The following is a 24619-nucleotide window of genomic DNA, read 5'->3' as shown; positions in this document are numbered from 1 at the left end:
ATAAACCAAGGCATCATCATTGCATTTATAACAGGCTGACTATTTTCTAGCCTGCCCCCATTTTCTGATGACCCACTGGGCCTTGCAGCTTCATATCCTTCATCTGCCATTCTACACTGTATGGTGTGGAAAAGGAATCCTGCCGACAACGCCACTAATGTAACAGCCTAGTGAGGCCTGTTAACATCAAATTTATATTAAAAGATTCAGATTCCCGGCCACACCAATACAGTGAGAAGGACAGCACAATAGGTGTAAAATGGTTTATTTGTACAAAGTTACTTTAAAAACACTCCTTTGATAAATACTTAAAATAACGTAAGGTTAAAATGATGCTCAATAAATATAAACCAGTTACTTAAGAATTACAGTTCTAGCAGGGGTTGATAAAATCCTGAAAGTCCTGTCCGCTAGGAAGCGAACTCAACTCCGGGTTTTTGCCAGGCAGAAGTGCAAGGTTCAAGTCCCCTCCAGGAAATCCAGTGCCAGGATTTCCACGTTGCCGGCCCGCCGCAGTCTGTCCGTCAGCCTCTGGTCGCGGAGCCCTCGGTAAACAACAAAAGGAGACTCAAGGGGGAAAACAACAATGTAACTTTCCTGATGTAAAACTAGACGCCCAAAAGCAGGAGAAATAGCCACTTCCCTTTATCTGGAGTCTGTTTCAGCGTTGAATCCGATGGTTAGAGGAGGGTCCGGTCCAATCCTCGGCGAGGTAAGGAGGAGCAGGAGGGATCCTGTCCGATTTGCTGCGAGGTGAGGAGGAGCAGGAGGGATCCGATCCGGTCCGATTTGCTGCGAGGTGAGGAGGAGCAGGAGGGATCCGGTCCGATTTGCTGCGAGGTGAGGAGGAGCAGGAGGGGTCCGATCCGGTCCGATCTGCGGCGAGGTGAGGCAGCAACTGTCAAGAGAAGAATAGCTGCCGTCTAGCAGGTGGTCGGCGTATTTATGGGGGAGTGGATTTGGCAACTGGCGAATGAGATCGCTGATTTTCAATGGGTGCCGGTGTGTCAATCAGCAGTGTCTGTGTCTTTGTTGTGACAGTTCGTTGAGGAGGTTAAACAAGCATGTAAATAAAAAGAGTTCATCGCTAAATAGTGCACAACATTAAAATCACAACACTATATGTAACATGCAACAATTTATAAAAGGTTTAACCATCCGTCCCACTGTCTAACATACTGACTTTATTCACTTTGTGACAATAACATTTAAAAATGATCATGTGGTCGTCTCCTGAGGATGTGATATCGAAGCTCTGTGCTTCCCATGGAGATTGCTATTGGTTTATCTTGTACCGTGTCATTTTGCAGTGATTGAAACCAAACAGCAGAGGTGAACAAATAGAAAGGTCTATAGGAATCAATCCAGGGATCCTGAAGACTGCATACCAGTGCAGAAAACTACTTTGAATCAAGTTGAATGCTGCCTCCTCGGCAATCACTTGAAACAGGAAGCTTTTTGTCTATCAGGAGCCCGTTTTAAAGGCAGCAACAATACTGAAATATGTCTCCAGATAAAAAAAACCTACAACCTACAATGTTGTGATTACAGAAGAAAGCTCAGACAATGACCGGCTGATTGTGGCCTTAGCTGCTCACCAACAATTATTTAAAAATAATACCATGGTATTTTATATTTTCTTCTACATCATTGCATGTACAGCTAAAGGATTTTAAAATGGTTGCCATGATTGATGATAATTTGGGACCACAAGAATGCACAATCACTCACCCCATAATTGAACAGCTCAAATGTATATATCTTTGAGTTACTAGCTATAATTCAGTAATCTTCTCTCTGTACAAAGGAAGTCACATGTTGCTTTTATGTAGAAATACAAAATAACAGTCCAGGAAGCATGGAAGTATGCAGGTGAATGTTTGTAAGGAGAACATGCTCCTTGAATTGTGAGCGGTGCAGCAGTCTGAATATTCACATTATGAAATGTTTTTGTTCACACCTTGCACTGTCAGTTTATGTCAGAGTTGCTCAAACTATAGCTGTAATTATTATACCATGTGTCCGAATGCTTTACATCTCCACCTGAATTTGCCCATTTCCTGGTCTGACGCCTCTGTCTGCAGGATGACATTATTTGTGTGTGCTTTCCAAAACTGTTTCAAATCACTGAATAATACATCTGTTATACGATGTGACAATGCTATGGTTAACAGTTGGATGGGTAAGTAATGCTCTCCAATTAAGGTGACATCTTCTCTAAGCCTAATCTATGAGAAGAAAAACATTAAAGGGGCCCTATGATTGGGATTTTCCGTTTCCTGTAGTGAGTTATAAAGGTTTGTGTGCATGTAAATGTTCTGGATAGGCTGAAATCCCAAAGTCCTGAAATCCAGAGCGAGTTTCTCTCCCCCCCCACCCTACTTGAAAAGCCTCCATTGGCTCCTTTGTCTACTTCCATTACATTCTAACATCACTATGTAACACTTGCTCTTCTATTGGCTAGCGCTCCAACATGTTGTACGTGCTAAGGGGCGGGATATTTTTATGCAATTGACCAATCATAACGGAGCCTGCCAAATAACCAATCAGAGCAGACTTGGCTCTGGTTTCAGACAGAGGGTGAAAAGAGGTTCTGCAGCACAGGCAGTATGAGAAAAATAAAGACAATTTTCAACATTAAAGCATGGAGATATGTCACAGTCGAGGCACAAAATAAAAAATATGAACCTGAAAATGGTTCATGGAAAACAACACAAATGTGTGGTTTTCTGAGGGGTAAGTTGTGTTGCTATTTGTTGGAATGCCACACAAACTTCTTCTTGTTTTGTTAACAGGCAACCGGTGAATAGTACTCAACATTACATGTCATTTGTTAGACGCTTTTATCCAAAGCGACTTACATACATTCAATACTGTGGACAGTCCCCACAGGAGCAATTTGGGGTGAAGTGTCTTGCCCAGGGACACAACGACATGCTGACTGCAGTGGGACTCGAACTTGCTACGATTAAAATATACATCTTAAACCACCGTTAGAGTATCAATAACAGTATCAACAAAAGATTGATTTCTGATACAAGCAGCAGAAGATATTTATAATTTCTATTATAAAATGGTTTTATTAACCCAAAACTTGATGTTTACATTTTGGAGTTTCTCAATTTTGTAAGTTAAACCTTATTAAATCACATGCATTTTTATTTCAATAAGATAGATGAATGTAACAGCCTAACGGAGATGAATTAGATCCCATTCATCCACTTCCAGGACCTCTTATGTTGAATTCAACGAATCGGCAGAGGATTAGATTGACCTATGTTTGTGAAGTGCAAACAGCTATGACCCGTTTCTGTCTTGGTCTGCTGTCTCTGAACTTTCTTTTTGTGATTTGCGTTCCACAAAAGACAGCATCTTGCCAACGTGTTGCGATGCCACACGACTGACCCATCCAGCTGTTGTGGACGCTAACAGTAACTCCAACAGAACCGCTTGGCACAGTCTGTGTCAGGGCTGGATTTTAGCCCTCGGACCTGTCTAGCCTACTTTCACAAGAGCAAAGCACGTCTGTCATAAAGTGTTACGGTGAATGGCGGCTTTTCTGTTTTTATGCTGTAATATTGGACATGCTTTTTCTTCTACTTAAGTGACCTCATCATGACCAACATGGGGTGTATTTGACTTCTAGTGCCCAATCCATGCCCATTTATGCATCCCTACCGCTACTTCTCCCAATCATAAATAACCCAAAATCCTCCCTAATGGAGTAATTTACACACACCCTGCCAAAGCCATTGACAGGACTCGTGCAGATGGCAAATGTCTGGCATTTAGCAAATCAATGACATGAGTTATGGAGAGGAGCCGGGGCCTTCGCTGCCTCTCCATTCTTCACAATAACAAAAGAGGAAGTGCATTAAAAACCAGCATTGATGGGTTGTTGGGAGTTGCAGTCAATGAGCTCTCAGAGTTTAAAATTAAAAGGCTCTTAGGGTGAAAATTGTTTTCTCCGGCCATCCTTCATGGTGCGACGGGTCTTCTTCACAGTGATGAATTAGAAACTAAAATGGTAAATGAAGGAGGGGGACGTTAGAAATCCAGTTGTTGTAAAATCCCGGTGTACCTCTCCTGCCCAGTTGTGAGTTAATGACACCAGCTTTCCGCCTTGACTAAGTGTTATTGCTGCAGTTCATAATTTCATCTTGAAAATGGCCAAGGGAGTGGATCTTCCTTATAGTAATTGAGTATTGATTTGAAAATAAACAGCAGCGAGACTCCCACCCAACTGACAGACCCATCTTTCGGATGGAATCGACAATAAATGGGCCCCTGGTTGGAGGGAAAGTTATGGATCAGGATGATACAGTCAAGCGCGCCTCTCCCCCTGCGATCTCTCCTCCAATATTTATTGGATTTTAGATAACCCATTTACGAGCCCTGTCATCTAAAAACCCATAGTTTTGAGCAGGCGGATGATAAGTTAAGGCTGAGACTTTGCACCGTTTTTTGCTGCTTACACTTCTGCAGCCTTATAAGTATTTATTTAATACAGGAAATAGTATCTGCTAGAATACTGCAACCTGAGGAAAATGAAATGAGATCCCAAGGCAGTGTTAAGCAAATGTTTGATGTCAAGCGTAATGTATGCTCTCATAAATGCAAAGTACATGTGTCTAGCCGTGGGCAAATACTTGTATCTGCCTGTGAGTGGGAGACTGGTAATGGTTCAACAGCTCAGTGAATCGACATAATACGAGGAGTCTAACACTTATGTCAGGGCGGCCGTTAACCTCTGCCTAATCACTGCTGAACTACGTACACGCGACCAACGCTCCCCCTCCCCCTGGAGCCCCCGCTCTGTACTAACGACATAAAAATGTGCTATTTGTTTTCATTAGCCGCCACTTCACTTTTTTTGATGCGGTGAAACAGTGGAGCGGCGTGGTGGCGGGGTCAACGCGGAGGAGTAATGTGGCGCTTTGCGAAATGACCTCTAGGTTCCCGGAAAAGATTAACAGAGAGATACAGAGCTCAGTTAATTTCACACGCTGCCCTCTGAGTGCTAGAGGTGATGTCAAAAAGCGGCCGCCATCACGCTATTGTATTGTCATTCACACCTGCCTAATGACTCCTGATTATCATTCACATGCTAATGCTTCATTTGTTATCGGCGTGACCCGCGTCAGGAGCATTATGAACCGTTATCTAAATGTATCTTGTCAATTATTGATTGCCTTTTCCCACTGCACGTCATTATTAATTTGATGTGCTGTGTCAAACTCACTGTTAATCATATTTAAACAGATATGGGGGAGATAAAAATCAATTTTCCATTATCCTTGAGGTTTTTGTTTTTTATATCCATCCAGCACTGCGTAGGGGACTTGAGAGATCGGCTATGCATGACAGAGCAGATCCAGGGTAAATAATCATCTCATTTGAGTTTAATGGGAAAGCAGAGAAAAGATGAAAGTGGTGTCTTGAGTTTTACTCAAGTTAAATGATATAATAGTATGTCAATTTCAGTTGTTTCACTGAGCTATTCTTATGGTATTTACCCAGTGCTTATCACTTTACGCTTCTGTATCCTCATTACAGAATATCATGACAGAGTATGTACCTGTTATCTCCAGTATCAACACTTACTGTAAGAGACTTCACAATGCAGCAATTGTTGTCCAATCTTATATAGAAAAAATATTAGAACATAAAAAGTTGCGTCCCAGAAACCCAGAAAAAGAAGCAAAACAAGTTTAGCACTTTTTTTCTTGTAACAGAAGCCGAACAAAAAGACAAGAAACCTAAAGAGCTATTACACAGTGGAAGGTAATGGCGCGAGGCGCGGGAGGATACAAATAGCTGAGGAAGGGCACTTCACCCAGATAATGGGGTTGAAGGATTCTGGCATGGTGAGATTCATGTACAGACAAGGCTCCTTTGATGCAGTGACATTGGAAAGACCATAAAAGCCATAGTATAAAATACAGAGGCGTTACTCCGAGCTAATAGGATCCCCAGGTTTTTGGAGCCAGATTTAGCATAGCCTGACATGGGAGACACAGAAACACTAATTGGATACACCTACCTGGGTTCAATACATGAACACAAGGGGATCCATCAGAGGGACTTGGGTTCAGACAGGGAGGTACTTTAGCAACTGTGAAGAAATAGTGGGTGTAGCACTGAGCTTGCTGCACATATCAGCAGCAACAGTTTAAAAAAAGAGAAGCTGCAATGAAATAATATTGATGCGACATTTAAAAAATTGACACCCACTCAACCCATGAATCATTAAAGCAAAGCTTTCTAATCTCTTCACACTTTTCAGTCTTTATATAATACACCGTACAAGTATTAAACACATCTTACCATGTTGAAGTAGTATAATGTAATCTTGTAGTAAAAAGTGTTCAGTATCTCGCCACAAAGAGGTGAAAAGAGAGTTTCTGAGGCACAGAGTCAAACATGCAATGGTGTCTAAAATGATACAAAAGCTGTTGGCTGTATTGTACTATATGGTAGTGATTGGACTCATTGACCAAATTAATGAAAAGATGGGTACAAAAAGGTCATAAACGCCATGAAGTCCAGCACAACGCCGCATTAATCCATCCATCAGTTCTTGAGGCATATCACTCTGAACCCCAAATGTCAATCTCAATGCGACACTGAAGAAAACGTCAGTAGGTGTCATACTCTGGGGACCATGTGTTCCAGAATTAGTGCCGATTCATTCTGTGGACGTGGAGATGTTTAACTCTATACTTTATGACATCAAGGTAGGGATCTTGAATGTCCATAGCACCATTCTTGGTAATCCCTTCAATGGTTGTTGAGATATTTCACTTGAAACCAGAATCATAGCAATTGTTTCAGTAATAATAATAATACATTTTATTTCTATAGCGCTTTTCTTGAACCCAAAGACGCTTTACATTTGGGAGGGAGGGTAGACAAACAAAAGAAAAACAAAGAAACAAAACAAAACAGAAAAGCAGTCAGGAGGAAGTTGGTTGAGAGGGGGGGGGGCTTATGGATACAGAGTTGAAGAGGTGGGTTTTGAGGCGGGACTGGAACAGGGTGAGGGACTCAGACTCACGGAGGTATTGGGGGAGGGAGTTCCAGAGCAACAGTAGAAAGTGGCCAAACAATCAACCCATCCCCAGAGGTTTATCAGCAACCCAGGCGTAAGTCAATGTCTAGTCTCAAGAATTTCAGAGCCAGCCAATTCTCATGTCCTTTAGGTGAAGACACAGGAAACAGCTTCTTATTTAGAAAATGCCTTTATTTGGAGAAACGGATGATTCTTGATTCCAAGTCTACAGTCTAAAACTCTAACATAGTTTTTCGGAACCTTATGTTGTGTCACAATCATCTCTTAAGGCAGCTAGTTTAAATCTACTGACCTGTTTGATTAGTGTGGACACTGTGCGTTGTACCCTGGCAAGGTCTGTCAATCCATACCATGGCCCACTTAAAGAGTTGGTCCCTAGAAAAGTTCATCTTTTGTTAGCAGGAAGCGAGAAAACCAACTGTACTTAAACTTGAGTGGTTAAGCAGAAGAGTACGCGACGCGGCCTTTCTTGACATTGTCTGAGCGACAACATAAACAAATGTCACGTATCGTGTGGCGCAAGTGCACTGTGGTGTGAAACAACATGACTTATTTCTAAGCTGATGGGCGGGGGAGTGGGGGGGAGGAGGCAATCGTACTTGGTCATGGTTCAAATTGGTTGTAGATGCTTACAGTAATGAACCTCCACCGTGCTGACTGTCTCACAGAAAACAAATCCTATTCTCACAATACAAAAGCCAGATGAACATTTAGGTGGTGGCTTTCTGTGTTGGTTCCTAATGCGCCTCACATTTCTGGGGTATCTCAAACCTGTCTCTGTACTCTTGGACAAATGATACAAATAGTACAGTTTGATTTATTTGACACACAGGAGACTGAGGTTTGATTCTCCCTGTCTGCATCCAGCCAGACACTATTTAGTGATGCTGTCAGAAAAGCTCTTAAGACAAACTAATCTTTGGCCCGCTGACAGCTGTGTCCTCTTCCAAAATGAACACAAATTCCCTCAGACCAGCTTCCCCTGCGGCACAGATCAATACGACCCTGATAAGCCAGGACACCTTCCAGGAGCCGCAGGGCGTGGGGAAGGGCTCTGACATATCATGATTTAGGCTTTAATTACTTGGCACATGCAGCTGATGCCTGTGTGTGTACGTGTACGTCGTGTGTGTGTGTGTGTGTGTGTGTGTGTGTGTGTGTGTGTGTGTGTGTGTGTGTGTGTGTGTGTGTGTGTGTGGTGTGTGTGTGTGTGTGTGTGTGTGTGTGTGTGTGTGTGTGTGTGTGTGTGTGTGTGTGTGTGTGTGTGTGTACGTCGTGTGTGTGTGTGTGTGTGTGTGCGCGTGTGCGTGCGCGCGTGCGCGTGAGCGTGCGAGCGTGAGCGTGCGTGAGTTTGCTTGCATGGCAATTATTAATGTTGTTGTTTATGGTACCATTACACCACGCGTGGTAAGCTAGTTCTAGTACAGCAACAGCCATGCAGCAACATGTGTATATATATATATATTATTTGTATATATTTTTTTTTTTTTCATATCATGAACAACACTGTCGAAATCTAAAAATCTAAAACATGCCCAAATTAAGATTCATGAACCATACAAATATTAACAATACACTGAAAAAAGCCTTATATTTGTGGGGATAGATTAGTATTAGGGGCACAACTTTTCATTTTTAAATAAATGAAAAAGAATGATTTTCATATATTTGCATTTAATCATGTTTGTTATTCATTTAGTTTATTGTAAATGTAATCTAAAATGCTCCTGCAGGCTGTTTGAATGAGACTGGGCCTATAATATAAATAATAATATAATATATTTTGATAAAATACTCTCTCTGAGGTAGTTTCCATAGCCAAAAAGGGTCGAGAAGAAGATTTCAATCTTTAATAAATTATCTAATTTTCTAAGCATCTCTCAAATCTTGTGTTTCTTATGATCAGTGCTTCCCGACTGCTGTCCATGGTGCTGATTGTGGGACTGGAGCAGTTTGAGGACACTGACTATGTTTTACCTGCTGTGTTTTATGCCTTTTATTCTACATTTTATAGTTGTACTTTGAATTGTGTATTGTGTACTGTATACTAGGGCTGCTCGATTATGGCAAAAATCATAATCTCGATTATTTGGGTCAATAATTGATATCACGATTATTAAAAACGATTATCCTTTTACTTTTAAAACATCCATTTATTGAAAAAATACATTTGAACAGTATGTTTTTAACAGTTGATTACCCTGAACTTTAAGTATAATTCAACTGAAAAACCAATAAAAACTAAAAACAAAATAATCGTTTTATTTCGATTACGTTGTTTTCGTAATCGTTGCAAGCCAAAATCGTAATCGCGATTAAAATACGATTAATTGAGCAGCCCTACTGTATACTGTAAAGCACTTTGTACATTCGTGTTGAGAAGGGTGCTATATAAATACAGTTGTACTTACTTACTTACTAATGTGTCAATAAACACAACATACTAACAAACAAACAAAAAAGACACATGGATTAATGTCTTTGTTTGTGGGAAAGAGGAAAACAAAAACAAATCCTGAACAAATCCATACCTTATCTGACCTCTTTGGAGGGACATTATTCCATCTATTGTAATGTATCATCAGCTGGCACTTCTTCCTTGCTTTGACAGTAAATAGTGTGAATCACAAATTGCAGGCATGTTTGGTGGCAACCTTCCTTTAAATGGCAGACAAATGGAAACACACACACACACACACACACACACACACACACACACACACACACACACACACACACACACACACACACACACACACACACACACACACACACGTTATCATGGTGTTGACACACTCTTCTGTAAATACGGTACTGTATGTTTTGCTAAGGGTCTGAGTGAGGACCGCTCTCCTCTTCCTGAGCCCCGGCATACATGATCCCTCTCAGCAGACACATATTTAATTTGTTATCTCACCAGCACGCTGCAGGCCTCTGGCTAGCATGGTGGAATGGGAAATAAATTACATTACATTGCATTTAGCTGACGCTTTTATCCAAAGCGACTTACAATAAGTGCGTTCGACCAACAAAATACAAACTTGAAGAAAACCGAATCATATAAGTACATCAGGCTTCATAGAGCAAAAACATTTCAAGTGCTACTCAACTGGCTTTAGATAAGCCAGTCCTTTATTAGTATATAAGTGCTTTGTTAATAGTTCTATCGCTCGAAGTGGAGTCGAAAGAGACTAGTTTTCAGTCTGCGCCGGAAGATGTGTAAGCTATCTGCTGTCCTGATGTCAATGGGGAGCTCATTCCACCATTTTGGAGCCAGGATAGCAAATCCACGTGTTTTTGCTGATGGGAACTTGGGTCCCCCCCACAGCGAGGGTGCAGCGAGCCGTTTGGCTGATGCAGAGCGGAGTGCACGTGCTGGGGTGTACGGTTTAACCATGTCCTGGATGTAGGAAGGGCCAGATCCATTCGCAGCATGGTACGCAAGTACCATTGTCTTGTAAATGACACAGACGGGAGTTGGCCCGTCACTCTGCCAGCCCCCAGGCCCTCACATACATAGCTTTTAACATGGGGATCAATAACATTAAGTTGTGATTAAATAGATTATTACATTCAACATTAGCCACCCTAGGGGCTAACACATGTTTATGGAATAATGAAAGGAGAGCTGCTCCCTTAGTCTGTAAAGCAGAGTGTGCAGATGTTTTTGTTTTAAAGGTAAATCATGCAGTTCTTGGGGAATACTGTGCAATGTAGCGGAGAGGAGAACCAGGCATTGAATATGTCTCTTATTGTTCTGAATCCTGATGATTTCATCTTCTCTGTTGTCCTAGCTCATACATTTTACCTTTTTAAGCAGGCATCGTCCAGTCTTTGAAAGCCCACATCTACGAGCAGTTTGCTTGGCTTGCAAAGAAGGCTGCATCCCACTGTTGGTGGAACGATGTGCTCCAGGCCATGGATTTTCTGCAGGTATACCGGCTGCCTCCTTTTCTAATTACACCCATCCTGTAAAGCACCACCCAGCAGCTGCAGATGGAAGGAGGAGTCCACCATGAGTTTAATTGTTGTACTTTAAGTGATTTTTGATACTTCTGAATACAACAATTAAAACTGATTGCAGGACATGTATTAGAGTTTCATTGTTGTCCCATCTTTAAATGAGTTGCCCATTAAATTCAACAACAATTGAATGTATGTCTAACCATGAGCTTCATGTGCAATCTGGTTTTCCAGGCCAGCACAATGAACACATCTTTATTCAACGTTTTTTGGCATCCAAGATAATGAAAACAATATGGAGATTGTTTGATTTGATCCTACTAAAGACCCACTATTCATCCAAGATAAATCTGAAGCCATTATTATTTTATGTTAAATTCAGATTAAGATTTGAGTGCTTTCCTGCTTCCTCTATTGATTGTTTGTACTCTTCACTTTTGTTCTCTTTAAGCATGTGCACTTCGCTCTGCATCAGCCGATCAGATTGCTTCTCCCCACTGAGAGTTGGACCCAGGTACCCCTCAACAAAAATACACCTGTTCGCGATCCTGGCTCCAAGATGGTGGAACGACCTCCCCATTGAGGGCCCATTGTACCTTTTCCATTGAATAAATAGCACTTAAAGAGTGTATCCTGTTTGAAACTAATGCAACAGCACTTACAATGGTTTGACTCTTTTGAAGCAAATATATCTGCACTAGATATATCTTTCTTGTTTTTCTGAGTTTCTTTCTTGATGATTTATTGCACCTATTGTAAGTCACTTTGGATTAAAGCGTAAGCTTAATGTAATTATTTACATCTTGACCCCATATGTGCAGAAAATAATTAAAAGGTTATTTTTCTCTATGTTTTGACGAGTTCTTAAGGTTTGATTGCATTGATTGTTTGTGATATCTGATTACTTTATTGTAGCACATTTGTTTTCATTGTGCTTTGTTTTACCAATAGACCCGCGCAGAACATGGCTTCATTCTTTCAAAACTGAAACCAAATTGGTTTTACAAGGCTAATCCATTTCTAGCGGCTCTGCTTATTCTCCCATTATAGTAGGACCCCGAGTCCCTTTCTTTTCTGTGAGTGTGTTTGTGTAAAAGAGAGAGAGAGCTTCTACCCCACAGCTTTTGCCAAATCCATTTGACTTCACACAGAAGTTCATTTATACAATCTTAATTGGCTCTTTTATTATGTATACCTACAAAGATTCGAATAAAGATGTAAGTTAATGAAATTCTGCTTTCTTAAAAAGCTCATGAATCTCCATAACTTTGCTTTTTCAAAGGAGACATGCTCCAATTGAGTCAGATGTTTTTATTTACTTACAACTTTCAGTTTAATTGACTAAATATGATTAATCTGGCTTCTCCCATATTTTAACATACCCATTATAAAGATACAGTGTTGTTTAGTAGCAGAATTATAAAAATGCTGGTGGTGCTACATTGAAGCTTACACTTTACTATGTGATCAAACTTCCTCTCCGAAGGCCTCAAATGGACAGAAATAGCTGAAATATGACGTGTGCTGGAAGTGGAGGAGAGGTGGTGTGTCATAATGGGAAGTTTTCATAGAGGAGAGTTGCTGTGCTGATAAGTGGCAGATAGAGGTTTTACACTTGGCCGGAGCATATCGTAATAGCTCCAAGAGCAGCAGTGTATTGACTCCAGTCAAGGAGAGGAAGAGGAAACATTTCTGTGTGCAGTTTGAAGAGGGTGACGCCCAGCTCTGGAAGAATGCAGGTCTACTGGGAGGAGTATCTGCCATGGAACAGATATCCTAGTCACAGAGGCTGAGGGTGCAATCACAGCTCTCATTTGTCTTTCTTCTTTTTTGTAGGATGTTGGGTATACAGTAGGTGGAGTGGAGATAACACAGCGGTGAATTTGTTGGTTTTAGTCAAGTTTACACAGGTAAACAACAACAGTGCAGACATTGCAAAGAGCACAGTTAAGGGGTGTTGACAGCATGTATTGTATTAATGATTCAAATTATATGGTTTATTTGGCTATTTATTTTTAAAATAAATAGCCAAATACGTAGGCTACGTAGTTTGACAGAAAAAGACAATAAACACGGAGCGCCTTGGTAGCTGAATATTTGCAGCACATGCCATAAACCATAACATCCCAAGTTATATTCCGGCCTCAAGCAATTACCTAGCATGTGTAGCTGGATACAGGATAACATTCCTCAATTAGTCCCAATCAGTGTTGGAGGTGAGGAGGGTGGAGGATTCAAATGGTACCTCTTTTGCCTCACTTGTGCTGTGGCGGGGGGACCTGCTTCCACTTGTCGTGTGCTGCTGTCCTAGCGAGATTTTGCCCCGGGGGGCGTAACGGAGAGACCGGAGCGGCTTCGCGTTCGGGCTGCGGCCTGCTTTACACCTGCTGTAGTTGAGGCCTGTATCCACCTGCTCCACCTGTCGTGCTCTACGGTGCCGAGGACGTTTTACCACGAGGATATCGCGGAGAGACCGGAGCGCCTCTACGCCTCGAGCTGGTCCTGCTTCGCCTATCCTGCTGTACTGAGGAGGTTCTGCACCGGGGATATCGCGAGGAGAACGGAGCGCCTCCACATTTCGGGCCTGCTTGCACGCCTATCCGGATGCTGTGCTGGTCTGGGAAAATGGCCCATATCGTGATTCTACTGTGCCTGTTAACTGTTTTGGACTATGAGAAGATCTCTAGTCATTCTGAGAAGACTACTGGATTCAGGTCTGTTCTGCCACCCGCAGTGGGCATCCCCTGCAAAGGTTCGGATGTGTTGCTCAAACAATTACCGGTTGCCTTGTCACAGTCAATCTGCTCGACAAAATATGTTTGTCTTTTTTATTTTCCTGCGTTGATGGTTCTTCAGGACTGCTTCTTAAGCTCTAATCACACTCTTGCAGACTTTTCCGGTGTTTCTAAATTAGATGACAATGTAGGCTATGTGTGTCATTTAAGAGGAAAAGATGCCTGTTTTTGTTGTTGTTATTACTGTCAGGAAATGTACAACCTAACCCTGGTCCGCCCAGTAGTAATAGTCAGATCGCTACTCCTGCTGATTTTAAAGCTAGGTCTGGGTTGGGTTTCATCCACTTGAATGTGCGCAGTCTGTTAGGTAAACTAGATTTTGTCCGTATCTGGGCAAAATCGACTGACGCTGACGTCATTGTCTTATCTGAAACATGGCTAAATAAGTCTATTTTGGCCTCTGACATTGCCTTAAATGGTTTTAATGTGTATCGTACCGACCGGCCTAATAAAGGTGGTGGCGTTGCAATTTATGTTAAGAATAAGTTCAGTGTAACCACATTAGTTTCCAAATCCATCAGTAAGCAATTTGAATTTTTAGCCTTAAATATAGAAGTGGCAAAGGGTCAACAGGTCATGGTAGTGAGTTGTTACAGACCCCCCTCAGCTGTCAAAGACTCCTTGTCTTCACTAGCAAATCTTTTATCACAACTAGTCTACAAGGAAATAGTCCTACTTGGATATTTTAACTGGGACTGGTTAACTGCAGTGTCAGAGGATTTTAAAAACCTTTGTATCTCATTGAATGTTACTCAGATTGTGGAGAGTCCTACTCGCCCAAATATTAAGTCCCCTAATAAATCCTCCCTAATTGATCTCATTTTAACTAATGTTCCCCATAAATATTCATCTGTGGGAGTATTTGCAAATGATCTGAGCGATCACTGTGTTGTAGCCACAATTAGGGACACTAAGGTCCAAAAGGTTAAACCTTGCATTATCATCAAGAGAGACAAAAAACATTTTGTGGAGCAGGGTTTTGTGCATGATCTGTTTGATTTTGATTGGGGTAAAATCGATCTGTGTGCTGATGTGGAAACCGCATGGTCTTATTTTTATCTTGGTTTTATGGAGATCATTGATAGACATGCACCCCTGCGTACATTTAGAGTGAATGGACGAGACAATCCTTGGTTTTCTGCTGAGCTGTCTAGTCTCCTTCATGAGAGAAACAAGGCCTGGGCAAAGGCTAGGAAATCAGGCTCAGAGATAGAGTGGCTGCGTTTTAGGCAGCTAAGGAATAGCTTCACTTCAAATGTCAAAAGTGCAAAGTCGAAGTACTATTTGTCAGTTACCACAGAAAACCTAAATAATCCTAGGAAATGTTGGAAAGCAATCAAATCGATATCAACCGGTGAGATCCGTAATGAGCTACCTCCGTGCCTTACCACAGCATCTGGCTCTATATCGGACAGGGCCACTATGCTAAATTGCTTTAATGAGCATTTTGTGTCCTGCGGTTTTATGTTTGATTCTGTGACTAACTCTGCTTCTGTGAACACTACAGTCTGTGACTCTGAACAACGTGGTCTGGAAAACCCTTTCAGTTTTACTCCTTTTACTGTCAATGTTGTTCATGAAGCCTTATCTAAACTAGATCCTAGGAAACCGGCTGGCCCGGACAACTTAGAACCTTTCTTTTTAAAGATAGCTGCAGATTTTATTGCTCCACCTCTTACTTCTCTTTTTAACCTCTCCCTCAGCACAAATACAATTCCAAAAGTATGGAAGTCTGCTTATGTCTTGCCTTTACTGAAATGAGGAGAGGCAACTATTTTAAATAACTATAGGCCAATCTCTAAATTGTCAGTTCTGGCTAAGGTTCTTAAACGCCTAGTGAGTGAACAGGTAAAGGAGTTTTTAATGTACAAATGACATCCTGTCTAAACATCAGTCAGGCTTCAGAAAGAAACACAGCACCATCACTGCCACAATGAAAGTGGTGAATGACATTACTAGTATTTTAGATAATAAGCAGAGTTGTGCAGCTCTGTTTATTGACCTTTCCAAAGCGTTTGACACCGTTGATCATCGCATCTTAAAGCAGAGGCTACTCAGTATTGGCATATCCAGCCTTGCAGTGGGGTGGTTTGTGAACTACCTCTCTGAAAGGTCCCAATGTGTTCATTTTGATGGACTGTCTTCTGAGTGGTTAAATATTTCTAATGGTGTACCACAAGGTTCTGTTTTAGGACCACTTTTATTTTCCATATTAACAGCGTAGGTGATAATGTGGATGAAGCTACTTTACATTTTTATGCAGATGATACTGTGATGTATTGTGCAGGTCCCACCATTAAGGAGGCTGTTGTTAAATTACAGGCTGTTTTTAACACTATTCAGACTCAGTTCTCTGAATTAAAGCTTCTTTTAAATGTGGATAAAACCAAGGTAATGCTCTTTTCAAAAGCAAAAAAGACAAAAAGACACCAGAGCCTGTTTTAGATATTAATAAAATAATAATAATATATAATATTTTTATAGCGCCTTTCAGGAAACCCAAGGTCGCTTTACAAGTCGGGTAGGGGGGGGGAAGTAGTGGAAAAATAAACCTATTAAACTAACTAGTGGGGAAAGCCTTAGTAAAAAGGTGCGTTTTGAGGGCTTTTTTGAAAATGTCCAGGGTTGGGGCGCTGCGGATTTCGGGGGGGAGAGAGTTCCAGAGGGCGGGGGATGCCACACTGAAGGCTCTGTCACCAAAAGTCTGCAACCTGGTGCGGGGGGTGGAGAGAAGATCCTGTCCAGATGATCTTAGCTTCCGGGATGGAGTGTGGTAGCGGAGAAGGTCAGACAGGTATTGGGGGGCGAGGGCATGGAGGGATTTGTAAGTCAGAAGAAGGAGTTTATAGGTGATACGGTGCTTGACTGGGAGCCAGTGGAGGTGGATCAGGGTGGGGGTAATGTGCTGCCAGGGCTTGGTGTGAGTGAGCACCCTGGCAGCCGAGTTCTGCACATACTGGAGCCTGTCCAGGGCTTTACTGGGAACCCCGAACAGGACTCCGTTGCAGTAATTCAACCGGGAGGAGACGAATGCATGAATGAGGGTTTCGGCCACGGAATCAGAGAGTGATGGTCGTAGACGGGAGATGTTCCTGAGGTGATAGAAGGCAGACTTAGTGACGGATTTGATGTGTGACTGAAATGAGAGAGTGGAGTCAAGGATGACACCCAGGTTACGGACTTCGGGAGACGGGGAGATGGAACAGCCGTCAATGTGGAGGAGGAGATCCCCAACCTTCCGGAGCAGTGCTTTGGGGGCCACAACAAGATATTGTAACTATGCAAGGAACAAAACTTGAAGTTGTTGCCTGTTACAAATACCTTGGTATCTGGCTTGATGATTGTCTCACTTTTAAACTTCATGTCAATAACCTGCTTAAAAAACTGAGGGTTAGGCTAGGGTTCTTTTTCAGAAACAAGTCCTGTTTCTCGCTTGAGGCCAGGAAAAGGCTAGTCACTGTGACCTTTTTACCTGTGCTGGACTATGGGGATCTGGTCTATATGAATGCACCTGCCAATTGCCTGGTCAAGTTAGATGCTGCGTATCACAGTGCACTGAGATTTGTGACAAACTGTAAAGCATTAACACATCACTGTACCCTGTATGCAAGGGCTGGTTTGCTTTCACTAACTGTATGGAGGCTCAGTCACTGGTACATTTTTATATACAAAGCCATGTTAGGGAAACTTCCATCTTATATCTGCTCCCTGATCTCACGGAGAATTGTAAGTGGCTACTGCCTGAGATCGAATGCTGTGGTTTTATTAAATGTGCCAACTGCTAGGACTGTCTTAGGGAAGACAGCTTTTAGATGCGCAGCTCCTCTGTCTTGGAATAGTCTGCAAATTAAATGGAAACTGAACAATCTGGTGCCACTAAATGTTTTTAAAGCTCGGTTGGATGCTACTCAATCGGAAGCTATTGGTACCTGTTTATGTGGATAATTTTGTAAATGATGCTGTATGATGTCCTTTTGTTGTTCTATTTATGTTTTTATGTTTCATGTGGAACTACTTGAGCAGGTCTCCCTTGGAAAAGAAATCAATGATCTCAATGGGATTTTATCTGTATAAATAAAGGTTTGAAATGAAACTAAAGAACATAAAGGATTATTAGTTGAACATTTTGGAAACTATGCATAGTCTCTGTTTGCCAATAGTTATGAGACAGATAGCTTGGCTTATTTTAGCTTGGTTTAGCTCAATTTAGCCTAGGGTGAAAATAGGGTTTCTTTACTCTGTCAGAAGCTAACAAATTGTGCTTGAAAGCACTTCCAAAAGCTAACGTATTACCTTGTTCTATCATTTGTTTAGCGTAAACACAACCAGGCTAGCTGTTTAACTCTATTTCTACTGCTAATGCTAAGATAAACTTGGGGTCCCCTGGCTGTAGCTTCATAATGCAGTAGGGCCTGGCTCATTTCGTCATGGGAGCCTGCCTGCAGACCTCCACTCTCAGGACAGTTCCGGTGCAGACCTCGACTCTCAGGACACCTCCACTGTCAGTACAGGAAATGACGATTCTTACGCGTTTTTTCCCGCCCACCGAAGGACTCGTTTGATGGAAGTTCTCATTCATAACACTCCGTTCGATGTCTCACTATGGGATGCGCCTCATCGCGGAGCAACCAGAAGCATCAATCTCATTACGCCAATCCTGATTGGCTGGTGATCTTTGACGTCAACGTCAGGGGAAATCACCCCCTATAAGTAGCCTGCGTCACGACGCATGCGTCATTCAAACACCTCTTCTCGCTTCAGAGCACATCTCTAATGGTAGCCGGGCTAGCTTAACAGTCCACAGACTGAACCAAAAGCTAATTTCGGTCGACGGGCGTTAGCCGGCTACCCTATTCTGCCTCGCAGAAGAGTATAGTACTAACACACCAGTTAGTATTATAATCAACCTCGCCGTTCTTCCTCTGGAATTAAGGTAAGGTTTTGATTCTCAAGTTAGCAACACACCCGTTGCTAGCTTGTGTTTTTTCCCTCACTGCCGACACCACGGTAGCGAGGACGTTTTTTCTTTTCTCTTCTCACGGAGGAGAAAAGGATTAAAAAGAATATTACCACACCAGGTAATATTCTTTGAGGAAAAAGACCCACACTGTCCTTTTTTCTCCGGATTAAAGACAGATTGGTAACACCTTTTTTCTTGACGTACCTGTTAAAAGCGGGTCCTCTCCACGCCTCGCGGCGAACGAGATGGACGCCTCTCTCCCTCACACCAGAGGAGTCAGGGACTCGGAGGCTCGACTCGGAGGCTCGACTCGGAGGCTCGACTCTGCGGCTGCGGGTTGAAGATATCAGGCACAGACTCACACCAGGTCTGCTCGTCCTGCCTCGGGCTGGAACACGCCCAGGAGGCTATCGACAACCCCGGCTCGTGCGGGCATTGTGCCCGCTTCACCATGAAGAGCCTCCGCCGACGGTTAGCACGACAAGCTAGCTTGTCGGGACAGGATCCCCTCATGTCCATTGATTTGCCGGCTGGCAATCAAGACGCGGGGGCGTCCGCCGCAGAGTTTGAGCCCCTCACCATTACAGTCTGGGGCTCATCAACAGCGGCAGCCGCGGAACCGGATTCCCGCTCCATATCAGGCCGGGATCCGGTGGCGGCAAGAGACGCGGAAACGGGGCCCCACGCTATACCAAGCTGGGGCTCCCGGCTGGACCTCACCATGGTTTCACCCGCGGAGGATGTCCTAGAATTGGATTACATGGAGGACGAAGAGGATGCCTCTGAGTTCCTCCTGTCTGATTCGGATGAGCAAGAAGACAACATCTTCGTGTCATCAGCTCAGGCTGCAAAGCCGGGAGCGATGGCTGCTCTCCCGGGCGATAGCACACCAGCTTCGCCCTGTCTAAGCATGGACCTGCAAGCCGTGTGTCAGCGCGCTGCGTCCAGGCTAGACATCCCGTGGCCCGAAATGGCCAAGGAGACCTCCAGGTCCCGTTACGAGGGGAAACATTTTCCCCAAACAACGAGGACGAAGAGGCAACTCCTTCCGGTCTTCCCGGAGATGTTGGATGAGGTGTCGGTCTCGTGGAGAGACCGGCCCTTTAGCAACAAGGCCCCAATCCAGGATGCCTCCTCCCTTGACTGTGACGGTATGGAGAGGCTCGGCCTGCTCCGCATACCGCCTATGGAACCGCTGGTGGCAACCCACCTCCTACCGAGGATGGGCCCGTCACCAAGCAGGAACCCCACACTGCCAGCGAAGGCGGACCGATTCCAGTCGACCATGACTGAACGGTCCTACAGAGCCGCAGCATTGTCCGCCAGGGCTCTAATCGTTTCCTCGATGCTAACCACGTACCAAGCGGAGCTCTGTGAGGATCTGTCGAGCAATCCTGGACCGGCCACTCTGGACGAGATAGCCGCGGTCACAGACATTTGTCTCCGTGTCCAACGCTGCGCCGTCCAGGCCACGGGCAAGGTAATGGGGATCATGGTGGTGCAGGAAAGAGCTAGATGGCTCAACCTCACCAACCTCCCAGACCGGGAAAAGGAAGATGTGCTTGATATGCCCATCGTTCCCGAGAGGATTTTCGGCTCCGCTCTCGCTTCCATGCAGAGGAAGTGCGAGTCGAAAAAGAAGGAAGACGAGGCCCTCCACCTCTGTCTCCCTCGAAGGGTCCAGCCGCTGCCTTCGCAACAGCGGCCCTTCGCAACAGCGGCCCTTCGCCCAAGCTGCACCGAACCCTGCTAGGTTTAAAGTACCAGGACAGCAGAGGTCGCAGCCCACCCCGAGTCCCCAGCCCAGGCAGGAGACGAGGGCGAGTTGGCCTAGAAAATCTCCGGTTCCGGCTTCAGCCCAGGCGCAGCCAACCCAGAATTTCGGCCAGCAGTCGAGGAAGAAGAAGCGAGCGGCCTGACAGCCCCTCCTTCTCCCCTCTGTGACAGAGCTGGAAGTTCTTTCCCCGGCTCTAAACGTGTCCCCGCTGCCTCGAGAGATGCCTCAACGTCATCCTCAAGTCCGCATAAAACACATGTCACATCTTTGTTGTTTAAATAAACCATTTTCCGCTGACGCATCCAGGCTTCGGCCAAGGGCGCAGCTCAAAAAAATGAAAAGAAAAACAATAAACAGTCCGTTAACTATAAATCCCCTTCTGAGAGCAGCTACGGCCTCTCTCAAAAGGTGGATAATAAACGGGTCTGTGAACGCACCACCGCCACGCGCATGCGCAGTGTCGGTTGGGGCTTTAAGGGCACTACCGTCACGCGCATGCGCAGTGCCGGCTGGGGTCGTAAAGGCTCCACCGTCACGCGCATGCACAGTGCCGGCTAGAGCTGTAAAGGACAGCCCGCCAATTCTTCCCCTTTTGAGAGTAGCTACGGCATCTCTCAAGATATTTACCTTGTTCATTAAAAATTAAAATATAAAATATATTTTTTTTTTAAATATATTTTTTTTAAATATATATTTTTTTATTTATTTTTATTTTGTATCTGGCAAGAGGTGGGGCGGCGCCCCTAGCGCCCCTATAGGCCGGCCGCCACTGGTTTTATCTATGATGTCCACCGAGCGGAGTCAGATTACGGGGGAAAATGTCCTCGTAAAGCACCCACTCAACATGGGCCTCATAATAAAACTAAACCCCGCGCGCCACGGCGTGCGGAGAGTTTTGGTTATTATGTAATGCGTAGTGGCACTACACCCGACTTTTCTAGTGCGGGACGCGCCTACGGGTGCTGTCCTTTCACGGAAGGTGGTCACCACGGACGCAGGTCAGACAGGCTGATAGGGTATTTACGAAGGTTGCCCGGTGAGAGGTCCCTAGAGCAGAGACCTCCAGCGGGCACACGTAAACTACCCGGAGCTTTTAGCGGTGTTCCCCACCCTAAAACGCTTCCTGCCTTCTCTCAGAGGACACCATGTCCTCGTGAGGACAGACAACACGATATCGTGTATGAACCGCCAGGGAAGGTTGCGTTGTCTCCAGTCACTGGCACACAAACTGATCCCTTGGAGCGGCAGACGTCTCCTCTCTCTGAGAGCGACACAGGTACCGGGAGTTATGCACCTCGGGACAGAATTACTGTCCAGAGGTGCACCACTCTATGCAGACTGGACTCCTCATCCAAGGATCGGGAGTCCGCTGTGGGTGTGTTACGGCGGAGCCGCGTTAAGTCTGTTCGCAAAAGGAGAAAATGCTCAATGACAGCTGTTCTCTTTAATGCACGATTTAAACGCACTGTTAGGCGGGGACACACTCGTACTCGTACACGATCGACCTCCGGGTCCTCTGTGCGTGTTCCCACCCCTGGCTCTGTTACCCCCAACTCTGGCCAGAGTGAAGGAGCAACACCACACACTTACTCTGATGTTTCCGCCCTAGCCCGCAATGTACGGGCTGGCGGAGATATATCAGCTGTGCGGGCAGCCATGGCAGCCCCCACCACGCAGGGACAGATTGTCTCAGGCGGGGGGGGGCGATCCTTTACCCACGCCCAGAGCGCGGGGCACTATGGGCCTGACCCGTGAGTGGTACAATCGGAATACAGTGGGACTCCCTCAGAAGGTGATAAACACTATTCAGAGTGCGAGAGCTTCCTCCACCAGGTCTCTTTACGACTGTAAGTGGAGGGTGTTTGAGGAGTGGTGCCTTCAAGAAGGACACATCTCTTTTCAATGTCCTGTCGGGGTGATTTTATCATTTCTACAGGACTTGATCGAAAAACACAGAGCTTTCTCCACGATCAAGGTGTACCTGGCTGCTATTGCTGCATGCCATGTGGGCTTTGAGGGTAAGACGGCTAGCCAACATCCTTTGGTTTGCCGTTTTATGAAGGGAACTCCCAGGCTCCTCCCTGTCTCCAGGTCGCTGGTGCCCTTATGGGACCTGGCAGTGATTTTAAATGGGCTCAAAATGACCCCATTTGAACCCCTGGAAGGAGCTGACATGAAACATCTGTCACTCAAGACAGTGCTGTTACTGGCCCTGGCATCCGCCAAGCGGGTCAGCGATATCCATGCACTGTCTGTACATCCCTCATGCACTCAGTTCGCCCCAGGGCAAACGAGAGTGTTGTTGAAACCCAACCCTGCCTTTACACCAAAGGTGGTTGGTTCGTGTACCCCAATTGACATTGAGGCATTTCCTCCGCAGCTGGTTTCCTCCGGGGAGCAGCAGCAGGATCTGTTGTGTCCAGTCCGGGCTTTACACACATAGATGGACAGATCAAAAGAGCTTCGTCTTAATGACCAACTCTTCGTGTCCTGGGCTAATCCTCACAAGGGTAAACCTGTTACTAAGCAACGGCTCTCCCACTGGATCGTGGAGGCGATTGCTTTGGCCTATACGAGTCAGAATCTGCAAGCACCTTCGGGTCTGCGGGCTCACTCGACTCGGCGCCTGGCTACATCCTGGGCTTTGTTCAAGGGTGTTTTCATCCAAGACATCTGTGCAGCGGCAAGCTGGTCTTCGCCGCTCACTTTTGTCCGCTTTTACAGGCTAGATGTCTCCGCTCCAAGCGTGGCCCGAGCAGTGCTGGGCACCTTGTTGAGTCGGGACTCTACCTGTTAAATTCTGGTTGATCGGTGATCTTCGAGATAAGCTCGTCTGGCAATACGGGAGCTACAATATCCCATAGTGAGACATCGAACGGAGTGTTATGAATGAGAACTATAGGTTACTTACGTAACCCCAGTTCTCAGAGTAACATTAAGTGAGATGTCTCACCAGACGGCCCTCCTTGCTATGGTGAAGCGAGAAGAGGTGCTTATTTTGAATGAAGCATGCGTCGTGGCGCAGGCTACTTATAGGGGGTGATTTCCCCTGACGTTGACGTCAAGATCACCAGCCAATCAGGATTGGCGTAATGAGATTGATGCTTCTGTTTGCTCCGCGATGAGGCGCATCCCATAGTGAGACATCTCACTTCATGTTACTCAGAGGCCTGGGGTTACGTAAGTAACCTACAGTTTTCAAATCACAATGGAGACTCGAGTCCGACCACCGTGCACTTTGGGTCGGCCTTGGTCAAGCCCTTTTGACCCCCCCAGCCTGGTTCTCGTAAAAGTTTTTCGCTCAAATGACACCATGGAGGAATGTAATGGGAGTTGACAGGGGACTCTGCCCTCCTCACGAGTGCCTATTTTCGGACACTTTTTTTCACTTTCCCCCGGTTTTATTATTATTTTGGCTATTTCACCCGGTTTCTACCGGGGACATTGCCCGGTCTCCCCACGGCCTGTGTACAGCCAGTGTGGCCCCCCCCACACTCATCCATATATTAACAGATTTTGACAATTTGTGTTGCATTTTTCTCCTCTCCTCTCACTGATCGAATGGCAAACGCGACCCACTGTCGGAGGACCTCCGCGCCGGCCGATATGAAGCGTGACCAAGACGCACTGTCCAGGGGTCCCGCAGCGGGGTGGAGGTTCCCAGCTGGAACCTCCCCACCTGCCGCGGTGCACCCGGCAAACACGGTTGTTTCTCGAACCTTCCACTGTTGTCTAGCGGGTGTAACTAAAATACAAGATGTCGTATTTATATATATAAATAAATATATATATATCTATAGATATATATAGATAATAAGTGTCAGTGCTATTTTATTTTGTATTAGCGTGCATTTCCTGTTCGGAAAGTGGTGCTGTACTGAGAGTAAACAATACAAGGTGTCCCTATTTTTATATATATTCTTTCACACACACATACGGGTATTGGGCCGAGCGCGACACCGTACTTCCGGTAGGGGAGAGTGGGATAAGTTGAGCCATTTTTTAGTTATGCTGTCCTCTAAGCAAGGACAAATGACACATAGTAAAAATGA

The 24619-nt window shown here is 44.7% G+C and overlaps 1 long non-coding RNA gene across 3 annotated transcripts in view; it reads left to right on the top strand.

Annotated features, from left to right (window-relative positions):
• Nucleotides 1–11835, top strand: part of LOC117465882 (uncharacterized) — a 65598-nt gene extending 53763 nt beyond the window's left edge. For 2 of the 3 annotated variants that reach the window (XR_004554218.1, XR_011645101.1), the window contains 2 exons: nucleotides 10893–11005; nucleotides 11487–11835. This is a non-coding gene — a long non-coding RNA (uncharacterized lncRNA). Of the gene's footprint in view, nucleotides 1–10889; nucleotides 11006–11486 lie in introns of all 3 variants that reach the window. The other variant, XR_011645100.1, reaches the window with a different exon arrangement.
• Nucleotides 11836–24619: the final 12784 nt, after the last annotated feature.

The sequence above is a fragment of the Pseudochaenichthys georgianus genome, chromosome 20, assembly GCF_902827115.2.
Source record: "Pseudochaenichthys georgianus chromosome 20, fPseGeo1.2, whole genome shotgun sequence".
In the NCBI taxonomy this organism is placed as follows: domain Eukaryota; kingdom Metazoa; phylum Chordata; class Actinopteri; order Perciformes; family Channichthyidae; genus Pseudochaenichthys; species Pseudochaenichthys georgianus.
Note: the sequence above shows the minus strand (reverse complement) of the source record. Positions and strands in the feature narration are given on the sequence as shown.